Here is a 14,485-nt window from a genome sequence, read left to right as displayed (position 1 = left end):
GACCCACTCAGCATATAAGAGTCCCACACGGATGGTGAAAAACTCCTACGGCATATGGAGTGTAATTTGTCAGTTCAGCTTTTGAAGCATTAATCACCTCCCTTCAAGCTTGGCTTGAGCTTGATAGTTCATCTAGCTTTCCATTCATATAATGGTACATCTCTCCAGTCCTATTCTGCCAGTTTGTCCCAAAAGGCTATATGGGATGTTGTCAAATAAGCAATTATTCACTCAATTTTAATTTTTAAAATTTTTTTCATCCTAGAATTTATTCTGTTGTTTGTTTTTTCATTCTTTATTTCAGATGGATACTTGGGGACTGGACACTTCCCCATGAGAACTGACTCATAGAGGACTAGACACAAGATACCTCAGCCTTTTCTGTGTCATTTTGAACTATCTTGCCAGCCCTGTTCAGCAGAGGATCTACATATTCCAAGTACTTCCACTGAATTTCTGACCATAAAAATTAGTAAATAAAAATGCAGAAATAAATGAAACATACAGATTGTTGGCACTTCAGGTTTAAGACTTTGTGTGGGTTTTTTTTTTCCCTCCATGTGGAAAATAAAGTTTTTCATTGTCTATCTTGAAAACACCAGCTATTTATAATTTGTTAGACCAGAGCTTTTTCTGCAATGTAATTATATATATTATTTCACTGAAATCTTCTGGTTTAGAAGACATGTAACTACATCTAACTCCTTTTCATATAATGAAAAATCAAACAAAACAGAATAACAACAAAAAGAAACACATATAATACCCCCTCATAAATTATTCAGAATATTTGGATCAGAATTTAAGAGTAATATGCCTGAATCAAGATAGTAAAAAGAAATAACATATTTTATAGTCAAATATATCTTTTTCTTGTAATTCTTACGTCACAAATGTAAATTCTCTAAACTAACTGTATAATGGCAATTGAATTTATACATGGGACTGTAAAGAGCAATCTCCCCTTACTGCAGAAATGGGCCTTAGAATTTGCCAAAAAGGAAAGGCTTGTGAGTTGAAATTCTGTGAATGAAAATTCAGGATTTTTAAAATTATAATTATATAAGCTACCTCTTAGTCTGAGCAGTATATGACTTATTATGTCCTAATAATTTTTCAATCTTTATAAGATAAAATTGTCTTTTAAATTTTGATTCTTATTACTAAAAAAGTGAAAAAAAAAATCATAACAAGTTAAGCAGTTAAAAGTGATTGGATATTTTTTCCATGTTATGTAGGTGAAAACAGGCTTTTAATGCTGCATTAATATCTTGAAAGATAAAACATAATTCAAGGTATCTTGAATTATAAAACATGAATGAAGGACACACTGTAATAAAAATGTTAAATTAGCAACTCCTCTACTTCTTACATTTTCTTGGTTGTTTCCTAGCAAATATTCAGTAGATTTAAAAAATTTCTTAATCATTGTTTTTTGATTCTACATAACTTTTTTAAAACCCAGCCAGCTTATACAGCTTGTCTGTTCACAGAGAAGTTTGTGATGCCATATATAATCTGTCATCCTCTAATATGGAAACATTAATGACCTTTAAAATAAATAGGCAGCAAGTAAGGTTTCTATGCTTCACCAGTGGTGGAGGTTGCACTGATTTTATCAGTGTGAAACAGAGCATAAGAGCAAAAAAGATTGAAAATTAAGTCAGAACTTTGAAGGAATGGAGGTAGAAAATGAGAAACTCAGAAGTGATAAATGGAAGACCAAAAAGAAAAATTACTTTTGAGTAAGAAATGACACAACCTCTCCACATACAGACCAAACATTCAAGAATATGCAAAATTATAGCGGCAAGAGTTTAATTTCTGGGTTATCTGTTTGATCTGTTGCAAGGAGGAGAGGAGAGGAGAGGAGAGGAGAGGAGAGGAGAGGAGAGGAGAGGAGAGGAGAGGAGAGGAGAGGAGAGGAGAGGAGAGGAGAGGAGAGGAGAGGAGAGGAGAGGAGAGGAGAGGAGAGGAGAGGAGAGGAGAGGAGAGGAGAGGAGAGGAGAGGAGAGGAGAGGAGAGGAGAGGAGAGGAGAGGAGAGGAGAGGAGAGGAGAGGAGAGGAGAGGAGAGGAGAGGAGAGGAGAGGAGAGGAGAGGAGAGGAGAGGAGAGGAGAGGAGAGGAGAGGAGAGGAGAGGAGAGGAGAGGAGAGGAGAGGAGAGGAGAGGAGAGGAGAGGAGAGGAGAGGAGAGGAGAGGAGAGGAGAGGAGAGGAGAGGAGAGGAGAGGAGAGGAGAGGATTGAAGGGATGTACAGCAATCCTATAGTCCAGCTGCCTGATTTGTTCAGGGCTGACTAAAATTTGAAGTATGTTCTTAAGAGAATTATCCAAATGCAATTGTTGGGGCATTGACCACTTCTCTAGGAAGTGTGTAACAGGGTTTGGCCAACCTCTCAGTACATAAATACTTCCTAATATCCAGTCTCCCCTGGGAGAGCCTTGAACCCTTTCCATGCATTCTAGTGCTGGACACTAGGAAAAGGAGATCAGCACCTCCCTCTCCACTTCACCTCCTGAGGAAGCTGTAGAGAGCTGTAGGAGCTGTAAGGTCAGCCCTCAGCCTCCTCTTCTAGAAAACCCCATAGGACATTCCTCAGCCACTCCTCAGAGGACATTCCTTCCAGGTCTTTCCCCAGCTTTGTTGCCATCCCCTGGGCACATTCAAGTACCTTCACATCCATCTTAAATTGTGGGGTTCAGAACTGCTCACAGCATTCCAGGTGAGGCTGCACTGATGTTGAATCCAGCAAGATAATCACCTCTTTGGACCAACTGATTGTGACGTTTTTGATGCATCCCAGGATGTGGTTTTCCCTCCTGGCTTCCAGGTCACACTGCTGGTTCCTATTGAGCTGCTGTCGATCAGCTTACTCGTTTGTTGTCAAACAATATCTGTTCCATGATCAGGTAGGTACTCATTCAGCACAGCCTCATGCACTAGCAGCCAGCAAGTGCTATAATGTGGGGGTTTCTGAGGCAGACATGGGCTAAACTCTGTCACATACTGCCAGATGGACATATGTGAATATAGTCATACATGTCTGAATGCTTTGATCTGCTGTTGTATGTATTTTAAAAGGTGTCTTTGTTTAAAAATAAAACCAGAAAATAATTAGACTTTCTTTGAAAATATTTTCTTCCAGACAGCATGGTAAAACCAGAAATCTTGATGTTGAAATCTTTTCTGGGGTTTTGTTTTCTCCCACAGGTGCTTTTGGAAAGAGGACTCAGAACTAATGCAGTTAGTTATTCAGAAACCCACTTTAAGTAAGTACTATCTTTGAATGAGCATTATGTAGTCGCAGTGTTGACATATTGAAGTGTTTGGTCAAATGTCCACCAGATGTCAGTACATACTTGCACAATCACAGGCTGTGGAACAGATGTTTGACACAAATCTAGTCGATACAAGGTCCAGAAGTGCAGTGTTGCATATCACTGATGCTAAAAAAAAAAAAAAATGTGCAAATTAGACATCCTTATACTTTCTAAATGACAGATTAAAAAATAGAATTGTGATTCTGAATTTTTCTATATCAAGCACTGTGGCTGCTACCTAGCTACAACTGCTCTGAGTTTTCATTTCTGAAAACAGAAACTATGTGGCAGAGAACTGACTTGTAGATATCGTAGCTGTTCATATTCTTAAATATGAGAGAATAGGAAAGAAAGAACTAGACTTCTTCAATCATAATAAATAAAGACTAAGGAATAATTTTATGGTTGCCTTCAAATATCTATATTGCCTTATAGGATGGAAGAAGCCAGACTGTTCTTGGACAAGTTCATCTATAAGGTGTAGGACAATAGATACCAGTTGCAATAAGGAAAATCATGATTTGTCAGGAAAAAAACCCACAACCTACAACTGGGCCACACAATGCTTGTTGAATCTGTCTTTGGATATTCAAAAATCAATCAAAGAAGATAATAAGCAGCATCATCAAACTTTGAAGTTAGATCCAGCTTCAAAGTTGGTGTGACAGGGTTTGGATCAGGTGGGCTCCAGAGGTCCTCTCCAATCTATTTTCTGGTTTTATTTCAGTGGTATTTCAGAAGCAGGAAACCTAAAGGTACGAAAAATCTCATTAGGCTCCACTCTGTTGTCAGACTTTTTCTTTTTTTAAGATAGCTTATGGAAATCAGCCTCCTGACTACAACAGTCAGCTGTCTTTCCTATGAGACAGTTGGCAGCTGCACTGAGATGCCTCAGTGATTTTTTGTATTTTTTGCATGAAGCATCTCCATGTACAAAATTCATTATCATTAAAACTCTCCTCAATGACAGTTTAGTTTTTGAATGTTGTCATTTGATGCCATATCATTATAACTCTGACAAGTTTTATTTCCTGACATAGTATTAAATGCTCCACCTAAGTCCAGTGATTTTTGGTAATAGCTTAAGTTAGGAAGTGTTTGCATTGTTAGAAGAGTTTAATAAAATGCATTGCAACACCACCAAAATAGAAACAAAGGGGGCCTAAAGTTAATGTCTAACTTAAAGAGGTATTTTCTGAGTTCAATAAGAACAATTAAAAAATATTTTTATTGAGAATTACTCTCATTAATCTAATATAATCTCTGTAATCAAATATATTTTCTTCTGAAAAATCTATGAACATATTACAGAATAATTGCATTCCCTTTCATTTTTTCTGCAAAGCTACTTTTAAAAATTCTTCAAATAAAAAATTGAAATTTTCAATACATAATTACTTTCTCATAATTTTTCAAATTCTTTGAATTATAGATCCCTGTCATCCTCAATAATATTATAATATCTAGCATACAAACTAAGACAAATTACTTCTCATGGCTTTAAAAACAGTGGTGCAAGTCCCAACAAGTTTGATAACAACATTTGCCTTGGTTACAGCATGGTACTACAAGTTCCAAGGTTGGGTGTTTGATCCCTGTATGGATCATGCACTTAAGAGCTGGACTTGATGATACTTGTGGGTCCCTTCCAACTCAGAATATTCTCTGATTGTAACATTCCTATTGCTTCCAGTTTGCCTTTTGTTTATTTTTGTGAATAAATGTTTCATGCTATGCCTAAGATAATACTGCTGTTTTACTCACAATATTAATCAAAACCTTACACAACCTAAGACCTAATACACAACACTTAACTGAAATGTAGAGGAAACCTAAAGTATTTTCTTCTGGAAGGAAATTAAAATTGTGTTTCATATACTATTTCTGAAATAATAATGTAATTTTCTTGATTTCCTGTTTTCTGATAATGATCCCTAGAGGCACAAAGAGATGTCCAGAGGCATAGGGCTGCTCAGCACAGCAGTTAAAAAGTTTAATACTGGCTGACAACAGAGTGTGTTGTACTCCAGGGATGTATTGATATAGCATCTACAGGCTTTTGTTGGCAAGCCTTGGCAAAAATTAGAGGTGTGAGGATAGTGTCCTGACAAAACCAGAATCTACTTCCCCACAGTATGGGTCTCCACTGGTGCTGTATAAGATGACAGCCATTTTACCTCTTTATCATGTTATTCTCTTTCTCAGAGTTCCAGCTTGTGCCTGCCTGCTGAATAGTCAGCAGTCAAAAGAAGCATGCTTGAGATTTCATATTTTATAGTTTGGAGACAGAAAGTTTTTTGGGGGTTTCTTGTTTAATTTTCTGAAGGTTTTGGGGATTGTTTTCATCCTTTGGTTGGCTATGTTTTTTTTGGGTTTTATTTTTTTAAACTACTCCACAGTTTTCATTGCTTTCAGCATTAGGATAATTGAAATCCCACATCATTACAGTTTGGGGCACTTCATCTTTGCTTATCTGCTTAAACAATCCAGAGTCTACTTGCTTGTTTCACCCTGCAGATATAGCAGTTTATGTTTGAAATGGTTTTGCATTTTACTTCACCTTTTTTGTTAGACCACTTTGCTTTTACAGTTTCCAAGAGCATTCTGCCACTTAATACTCTTATTTTGTTATTTTATAAATACCATCACATCTACAATATATTTATTTTCTGCCAAAAGGAAATTTCTCTGAAGAATTTTACAGCAATTACAAATACAAATGTCTAAAAAGTGAAGTACAGTTTAGAACACAGGAATATTACTTGTTTTTCAAGGATACCTTCAGGGATATACCACACAGATATATTTTATGGATCTTTACCAGTAATTAAAAGAAATATGTACATTTCTTAGTGCTCAAGTGAGCTGAATTAGGCTCAATAAAATAGACAATCTAGTCAAAATAATAAAATTTGATAGCTTCATTATGAGAGGTAACATAAATTAGTCAAAGATAAATTAACCTACATAGTTATTATAGTAGATTGTAATATGAAGACTTCCAGAGCCACATGATGGTAGCTCTCAGTTTTCTTTCTTAAAATGTAAGAATGGGAAAACGTATCTCCATGCTGAAGTAAGAAAGAGGCACTTTTATTGGCATGACATTTAATGTTATTCGGTGTAAAATGAAACATATCGCTGCTTTCTGACTGCTGAAACTGGTGACTATATAATAGGAAGGATTGACAGCTCAAGTGAGAAAATATGCATATGCTTTGGACAGTATGGGGGAAAAAGATATTGTTTCACTATCATTTTGTGCTCACTAGGATTCCAGCTGTATAACAGCCCATTAACAGGAGTATTTTCTTGCAAATCAAAATATCATATTTCAGGTCCTCCGGGCAGAGAGACTGTAACAGCAACCAAAGTTAAGGCCTTCCCAAACACTTCCAAAGCATCCTTGTGTGGTTTAATTTGTTTTTCTGGCTTCCTTCAGACTCCATAATATCAAGAATTAATCAAAACCTGGTAAGCAGTAAACATAATGAGAAGTCACATACTGATGCTAGTAACAACCTATCAAAAGGACATTTAACATCCACAGGTTTCATTACAATTTCTAGATCTATGGGAGCAGCTACAAAACAATGCTGGTTTACTGCTTTTTGTTGAAGTGATTTTATAGCCATTGTTGTATTTCACATTTTGTTTTGAAAGAATTGCAGAGTGAAGAGGATTAAATAATAGAATTTGAACAATCATCATTCTGTATGAAAAAAGGAGAAAGAAAATCATGTCGAGTTGCTGGAAATAAAAATAGTATTTAATCCAGATTGGATATAACCATAAATAGTTTAAAAAATTAAGCAAAGAATGGAAAAAAAATGCTAATATAACATATATATGATAAAATAATATCTTTCATTACAGATAAAATGCAACACAAACTCTAGTTATACAAGGATATATGTACACAGGAATCTGAGTTCTCATGTGGAACCTTAATTCAATTGGCACATTACACAAATCCAGAAGTACTTTTCACCGGAATCTGGGACCCCTTTAACCTGGGGGAAAAAAAGTAGAAATATTATTTCAAAAGAATAATCAAAAGCTATAATCATTGAAAAGTTTTCATAGAATGCAATAATTACCTGTGCTCCATAGTCTTTTACCACCACTTCTATTCCTCGGCAATCCTTTTGATGATGCTCATACTGCTCCTCATCTGCATCTCTAGTATATACACAAAACTTAAGCAGTGAATAATAGTCAGAGGACTGTATTAAGCTTGGTATTCTCACAATGAAATCCCTGAAACATGCCCCTGGTAAGCAGCATACCTCTCATATATCAGCTTGGCAAGTAGGTGTAGGCACAGAGTTTGTGGTGATTGGGAGTGGGGCTGTGGCCGAGCCTCATCCCCAGTGGGCACAGCTGTGCAGGGCAGGTGAGCAGCATTGAAGGAAATAGGACCTGGAGTGCCCAGGTGCACAGACCAACCACCAAAGGGAACAGAGGGCACACAGGTGTAAAGGATGTAAGATAAAGGAAATAAAAGGTTGGGCTAAAGAACAAGGAGTGTGCTGTTTGAAGCTTTCTGGTGTGGTATGGTGTTGAAACCTTTTGAAATTATTCTGTGATACTCTGTGTATTGTTGCTATCTCAGTTGTGACAGATGTTGTGGCATATGCCTCTGCACCTCTCAGAAGACAGTTGCCTGCTACCATCACTCTAATGATAGAACTAAAAGGGAGGAATTTATTTGTTTATACAACTCCACTGATCAGTAGTTTTATTGGTTATGAAACTCAGTGACAGTTCCCACACCACCAGTCCTCACACACTTACCTGCTGAATATCTTGCCTACTAACACTTTTATTTTTTTTTCTGCATGGAAACATCAGAAATGATTTTCACTTACCAATTTTTCATCTAACAAATCCTCTGCTTTCTTGGACTGTAAAAATATTTGATGTTGTGGAACAAGCAAAAGCTAATGGGAAATGAAACCCTAAAAGAAATAGCAATCACTTTGCAATGAATAATAACAAAAATTCTGAATGTAGTTTTTCACAGGTATCATTCTTCCTCTGAATGACAGATCTAAATATATTGATAAGTGGATGAAGTTGGAGAGATCACATACAGGGGGATTATTTCAAAGTAATATATGTGTTTAAAGTAATATGCCTTAAAAATGAAACAGTATTTTTTAATATCAGGTGAGAAGAGAGTAAAAATTAGGATTATAATAACAATAGCATCAACAGCAATAATAATAGTAATAATAACTCCCAGTTATTTATAGAAACAGTGAGTATTAAACTGAACTTGAAAAAATTCCTTGAAATGAGCTTTCACAGCCAATAGACTCTCCTGTGGTAAATGAAGTGTGTTATTTCTCTTGAACATTTAAAACTAAATCAGGCAAAACTCTATTGAGAACTTGACAAGGGGTAATTATGAATCACCAGACTGATGAACCATTTGACACAATACATCTTCTCCTCTAGTTAAATTATATTATTCTGTTACTTAAATTATGTTCCTTCTCATTTCTAAGCAGAAATTTTTCTTGTAATGAGTGTTTTATTCACAATGAACATGCCAATCATTTTTGTTTGAAATGGCAGCTTTTCTTATGAAGTCACATTTTTTCATTTATGTATTTGGACTTGACTGAAAATAGCTTTTATCAATCTATTCATTCTGTAAGGCTCAGCAGACATGAATTTATAAAGCTGTATCATGCCTCTGTTTAATAGAAGTCACTGTTAAGTATATTATTTGACAGTCATACCTGCATTGGAAGTAAAGTATTAGATATTTGTCAGTTTAAGGGAGAATTACAAAATAAATATTTCTTTTTTTTTGTCCTTTTACACATTTTACGAAATCATGAAACAGGTATTGACTATTTATATAATTTGGAGATAATACTTAGTCATGAAATCAAAATAGCTGCAATCTGGTTTTGTTCTCACCAAATCATTATAATATACTACTAATATTATTTTTAAGAAAGATTCAGATTTCAGTAGAGCAGCAAATGTTTCTCAGAACTTTCAATATATTTAGAAAAATAAATGACTGAGTTCAAATTTTTGATTTTTCATTGCATAGATAACTTCCAAAACATGAAGTCAACTGAATTAATTAAATCTTTCTGGATGGGCATTCATCTTCCTAGAGCTAAAATATTTTCAGTGCATATTCTACATTTAAATCAATGGCTCTTTGCCATTTTAGATTTGTCTAAACTACTTTAGGATGAGAGGACTGTTATTTAGTTTTTTGACTATAAAAATCAAGTAAGGTAATAAGTTCAGGAATTTATATCAAAAGCAGCTGAAATTTAGTGAGAAAGCAGAAAACAAATGGTCAGATATAAAAATGTTCTCCTTGTGTTTTTAATAAATCTGGAACATGTATCAGGAGATTAGCCTTAGGATAACAGGCAAAAAGGGACTTGAGGTTTCTGGTCCAACCTCCTGCTAACTACAGGTCAACTGTGTGGTTACATCAGATTTCTCAGGCCTCTATTTAGTCAGACCTAGGAATCCTTCAAGGCTGCACAATGCACAATATTTCTGGGAAATTTATTCCACTGGGAATGGGGGAAAAGATGCTTCTTATATCCACTGTAAACATGTCTCATTCAGATTTATGTCCTTCATCCCAGATATTCTTCTCATACGCTGCTGTGAAGAGCCTGGCTCCATCCTCTCAGTAACGTAATGTCAGGAATTCTGTGGAGTCCCATCACTCTATTTTGCTCTTGTCAAAGTCAAAGGAGATGTATCTCAACTATAGAAATCCTAAGGGCTATTAATGTCCTACATCAACCTTCAACACTTCTGACCATGACCTATCACTGAAAAAAATATACTATAAAATGTTCATATTGAGATAAAATTCTTCCCCTTATTTCTCCTTCATGTGAAGGATCAAACTGACAATTGCCTGGATCCACTAGATGGGGAAAACCATAATTTTCTGAAATTCAAAAAAAAGGAATATGTCATATAAAATCACAGAGTCATAGAATATCCTGAGTTGGAAGGGACTCCGATCATTTCCAACTCCTGGCCCTGGACAGCACTATCCCCATGTGCCCAAGAGTATTGGGTGCTAAGCACATTTTCTCTCTCTCTCACAATTTTTCATAGATGTGCACTGAGAGAAATAAAAGAGAAAACAAGTTCTATTTCTGCTCCTTGTTTTTCTCATGTGGAATGTGCTTGGAGAATTGTTTACCTGGGGTGATTTCTTGATGGAATTCTGGTGAAGATTGTTTGAGCCTGATAGCCAATCCAATCCACCTGTGTCTGGACTCTCGAGAACAGGGTACAAGTTGTGAGTTAGTTAGATATGGTAGTTAAAAAAAGTAGGCATGTAGTTTTGGTATCTTCCTTTATATAGTATATTAATGTATTTTAACATAGTTATAATAAAAAAATCATTCAACCTTCTGAACTGGAGTCAGACATTGTCATTTCTTCCCACCGAGTTCACCTACCTTTACAATATATTGCTCAAATGTTTGAACTCTGTCAGGCTTGGTGCTGTGACCACTTCCCTGGGGACCCTGTTCCAACCACCCTCTGGGTGAAGAACTTTGTCCTGCTGTACAGCCTGAACCTGCTGACACAACTTCAGGACATCACCTCGAGTTCTGTCACTGGTAACCAGAGAGAAGAGATCAGTGCCTGCCCCTCCTCTTCCCCTCACGAGAAAGTTGCAGACTGCAGTGAGGTCTCCCCTCAGTCTCCTTTTCTCCAGGCTGAACAGGCCAAGTGACCTCAGCCTCTCCTCATACAGCTTCCCCTCAAGGCCTTTCACCTTTCTGTCTTGGATGCTCTCTAATAGCTTTAATGTCTTGTTCTGGAAGCCAAAACTGCCCCCAGCAGTCAAGGTGAGGCTGCCCCAGTGCAGAGCAAAGGGGACAACCCCCTCCCATGCCTGGCTGGTGATGCTGTGCCTGATGCCCCCAGGGATACGACTGCCTCTCCAGGCTTTGTAGCAATTTACATTTGGTTACTAGAGAACTGGACAGGGGCTTAAGACTGACAGTTAGAGCAATCTTCAGATCATTAATCACATAATGGTGCTCTTGAACTAAAAAAAAATAATTTTCTCTTTAATTTTGATGGTTTACCTTAGGGCATTTTCAGTTGTTGTTTTTGATTTTTTTTCAAATAAAGCTTTTGTGTAGTCAAAATTATGGTGCCATTAAGAATTATTTGTTACAAGCAAAAAAATATTTCAGACAATAGTGCGATTTTAAAAAAGTCATAAAATGTATACATAAGTAGGTATGTTCCTGAAATGTTACTGCTCTCTTAGAAAAGGTGGATATGAGCATTTTTTTTTCCTTATTTTTTTAAGATTTGGAAAAATGATTTAACAACATATTTTCCAGCTTATTGTAGACAGGAAAATCAATTAATCATATGACATCTTGAACAGAGGAGATTTATGGATCAGGATTTCTTGGGCCATGGTGGCCTAGAAAATGAGCTGATATGACTGATGTGGAAGAAAACTTGTTATCAGAACAGTATCAATCTTTAGGAATTTAGCTCTACATCATGCAATATATCAGTTTATTCTGAATCTTACCTTGAGCAAGCCTAAGTCACTTCATATCTATAACAAAAAGTATGGAAGCCTGCTCCTCTATATTCCAGATTTCCCTGAAGTAGTTAGTATGCATGCTGGATAGAGTCCTTACTACAAGTCTTGAAGAGAACAAGGTATGATGGGGTGAATTGGAAATTGTTCTATAATGACTAGTGAAAAGACTGGAGACAAATTTGTAGAAGTTGATAGGAAGCTTTATATTGAAAGAAATTCATCAATGGAATCCCATGAGGATGTCTGGATGCTGAGTATGGGCATATCTGGCAAAATATGCAAAGTAATGCTCTGGAAAAGGACTGCTAAAGACAATATATATATTTTGTCAAAGGGTAAAGAGTTACCAAAGGAATTTATACTATGGAAATATCAGAAAATCAAATGGAGACAAAGCATTGTGAATATAATTCCCAAGAAATTCACATTAAAAAATATAATCCAGCTTTCTTGAAGATACATTGAGCAGCTCTAAACAGGGCTTTGCAACTGAAAAAAAATTTATATCAAGGTTAAAAAAGAAAATAAAATATATTAATATGTCAATGTTGGTACATAATAAAGTGTATGAAGTTCTGACCCTCTACCTTTATTAGAATCCAGAAAGGATTAAAATATATGAAAAAGTATAAAGACTAGCAAAGATGAAAATAGACTTGGAAGCACTTCTGTGAAAACAATTAGAGTAAAACTCTTAACCCTGAACAGCAACAACAATTGTGGAATCCATAAAAGCCTAAACAAAATATTGCCATCCATTTTCATGTAAAATAAAAAAGATTATTTTCTATTGAGCAGAACAAAAATCCCTTATTATAAATAAGTATGTCCTAATATTCATTTGGGACTTATTTTAGTAGTATGGTAGAGCACACTCACACCAAACACTTGTTGCTTTCATAAAGTTGGTTTCTTAGGGGAAAAAAAATATTTGCCTTCTATATTGCTGCACTGCCTTGTATGGAGATGTACTTACATTCTGCATAAAACTGATAAGAATTAAGCTGATAAGTGACAAAGGCTGAGGGAAAGGCTGAGGGAGGTTCTTTATGCCTTCTTTGCCTCAGTCTTTACTCTCAAGATCAGTTGTTCCCTGGGCACCCAGCCCTCTGAGGTAGAGATTGGGATGGGGGCAGAATGAAGCTCCCAACACAAATTGTTGATCTGAAGGGCAGAAGGACCTGGACAGGTTGGATCTATGTGCTGAGGCAATGGTATGAGGCTGAACATGACAGAGCACAGGATCCTGCACTGGAATCCAAATAACTCAATGCTATGGACCTAGGAATGTCTGGCTGGAGATGGCTGAGTCACCATCCCTGGAGGTATTTAAAAGACTTGTAGAAATGGCATTTAGGGACATGGCTTAGTAGTAGTTTTGCACACTTGTTTGGTTTGATCTTAAAGGTCTTTCCAACCTAAACAATTACTTGAGTCTATGTAGCAAAGTCAACTGCAGATCTAAGAAAATCACAATAACATAGAAGGAACAAATTAATTACAGAATACTTCAAAATTTTATTCTGTACAATTTTAGGCATGCATCTTATACACACTTCATTTCATATTTCTATCAGGTGAGATGCATCACTGGCATAGATACATTACATTGCACGCAAGAGATTTATGAGAGGCACAAGAGAGCTGCTTTCTGACCCAAAAATAAGGGGAACATAAGTCTCTCCTATTAAAATGTCCTCCAAAGCTATTTTCATGCTGAAAACATAAAGTCTGATACATTTTTTGTCACTGAAAGTACTTTTAGAAGCTGTGAGTCACTAACCTTCACTTGGAAAAAAATTTGTCTTGAGTTCACATAGCTTCTATTTCATGTGTTTCTTACAGAAAACTCATTATACAAATGAAACAAAAATTTTTAAAAGTAGCACAAATTAATTCTCTTCTTTAAAAATCTCTTCAAATTTGGAAAAGTTAGATGGACTCAGTTTAAAAAAAAACAGTATGTGATTTTTTTTTATAACCAATTGACTATTTTAATATGGATGTTTTTCTTTTGAATTCTTTATCAAGACCTTTAACAGAAATATTACTACAAAACAGACCTCACAAGTTATCTAAATAGTGATAATAAGACCAAACTCTGATAGAATTAATTCATGTATTACTTGTTTGACTGAGGAAAAATATGTAGGAGCTGATTTCTTAGAGAGAAAAATTATTAAATATTCAACTAATTTGTGATAGGTCTGTATCACTGTGTTCTTGCTGTAATTATTTTTGAAAACTTAATATATTTTCATTTCCTTTAGAAAGTACATTCTTAAAAAGCTCACTGAAGAAAGAACCTCTAGTAGAGCATACTTTGACAACAAGAAATATTACTGTGACATTTGCTAAAGACCTAAATGCAAATTAAGACATCTAAAAACTTGTAATTTTTTGGTTGTCTCTATTAAATAAAACAAGGCACAAAAACATGATCTGATAATTTCATATTTAAAAACACATTTGCATATTGTTTAATAGTTTCACATTATTGTATTTTCCTATCTCTGAACTTGAAATTTACTTAATATTCTTTCAAAACCACACAAAATCATACTGCAAGATGGTGAA

At 35.6% G+C, this 14,485-nt stretch overlaps 1 long non-coding RNA gene across 1 annotated transcript; it reads right to left on the bottom strand.

Annotated features, from left to right (window-relative positions):
• Positions 1–3,559: 3,559 nt before the first annotated feature.
• Positions 3,560–14,066, bottom strand: LOC146768676 (uncharacterized). The gene is made up of 2 exons (XR_014954281.1): positions 7,422–14,066; positions 3,560–7,334 (listed from the first exon to the last, which is right to left on the bottom strand). It is a non-coding gene; the product is annotated as an uncharacterized LOC146768676 (long non-coding RNA).
• Between the last annotated feature and the right edge of the window lie 419 nt (positions 14,067–14,485).

This window comes from Lonchura striata, chromosome 1 (assembly GCF_050655825.1).
Source record: "Lonchura striata isolate lonStrDom1 chromosome 1, ASM5065582v1, whole genome shotgun sequence".
Taxonomy (NCBI): Eukaryota; Metazoa; Chordata; class Aves; order Passeriformes; family Estrildidae; genus Lonchura; species Lonchura striata.
This window is presented reverse-complemented; position numbering and strand designations above follow the sequence as displayed.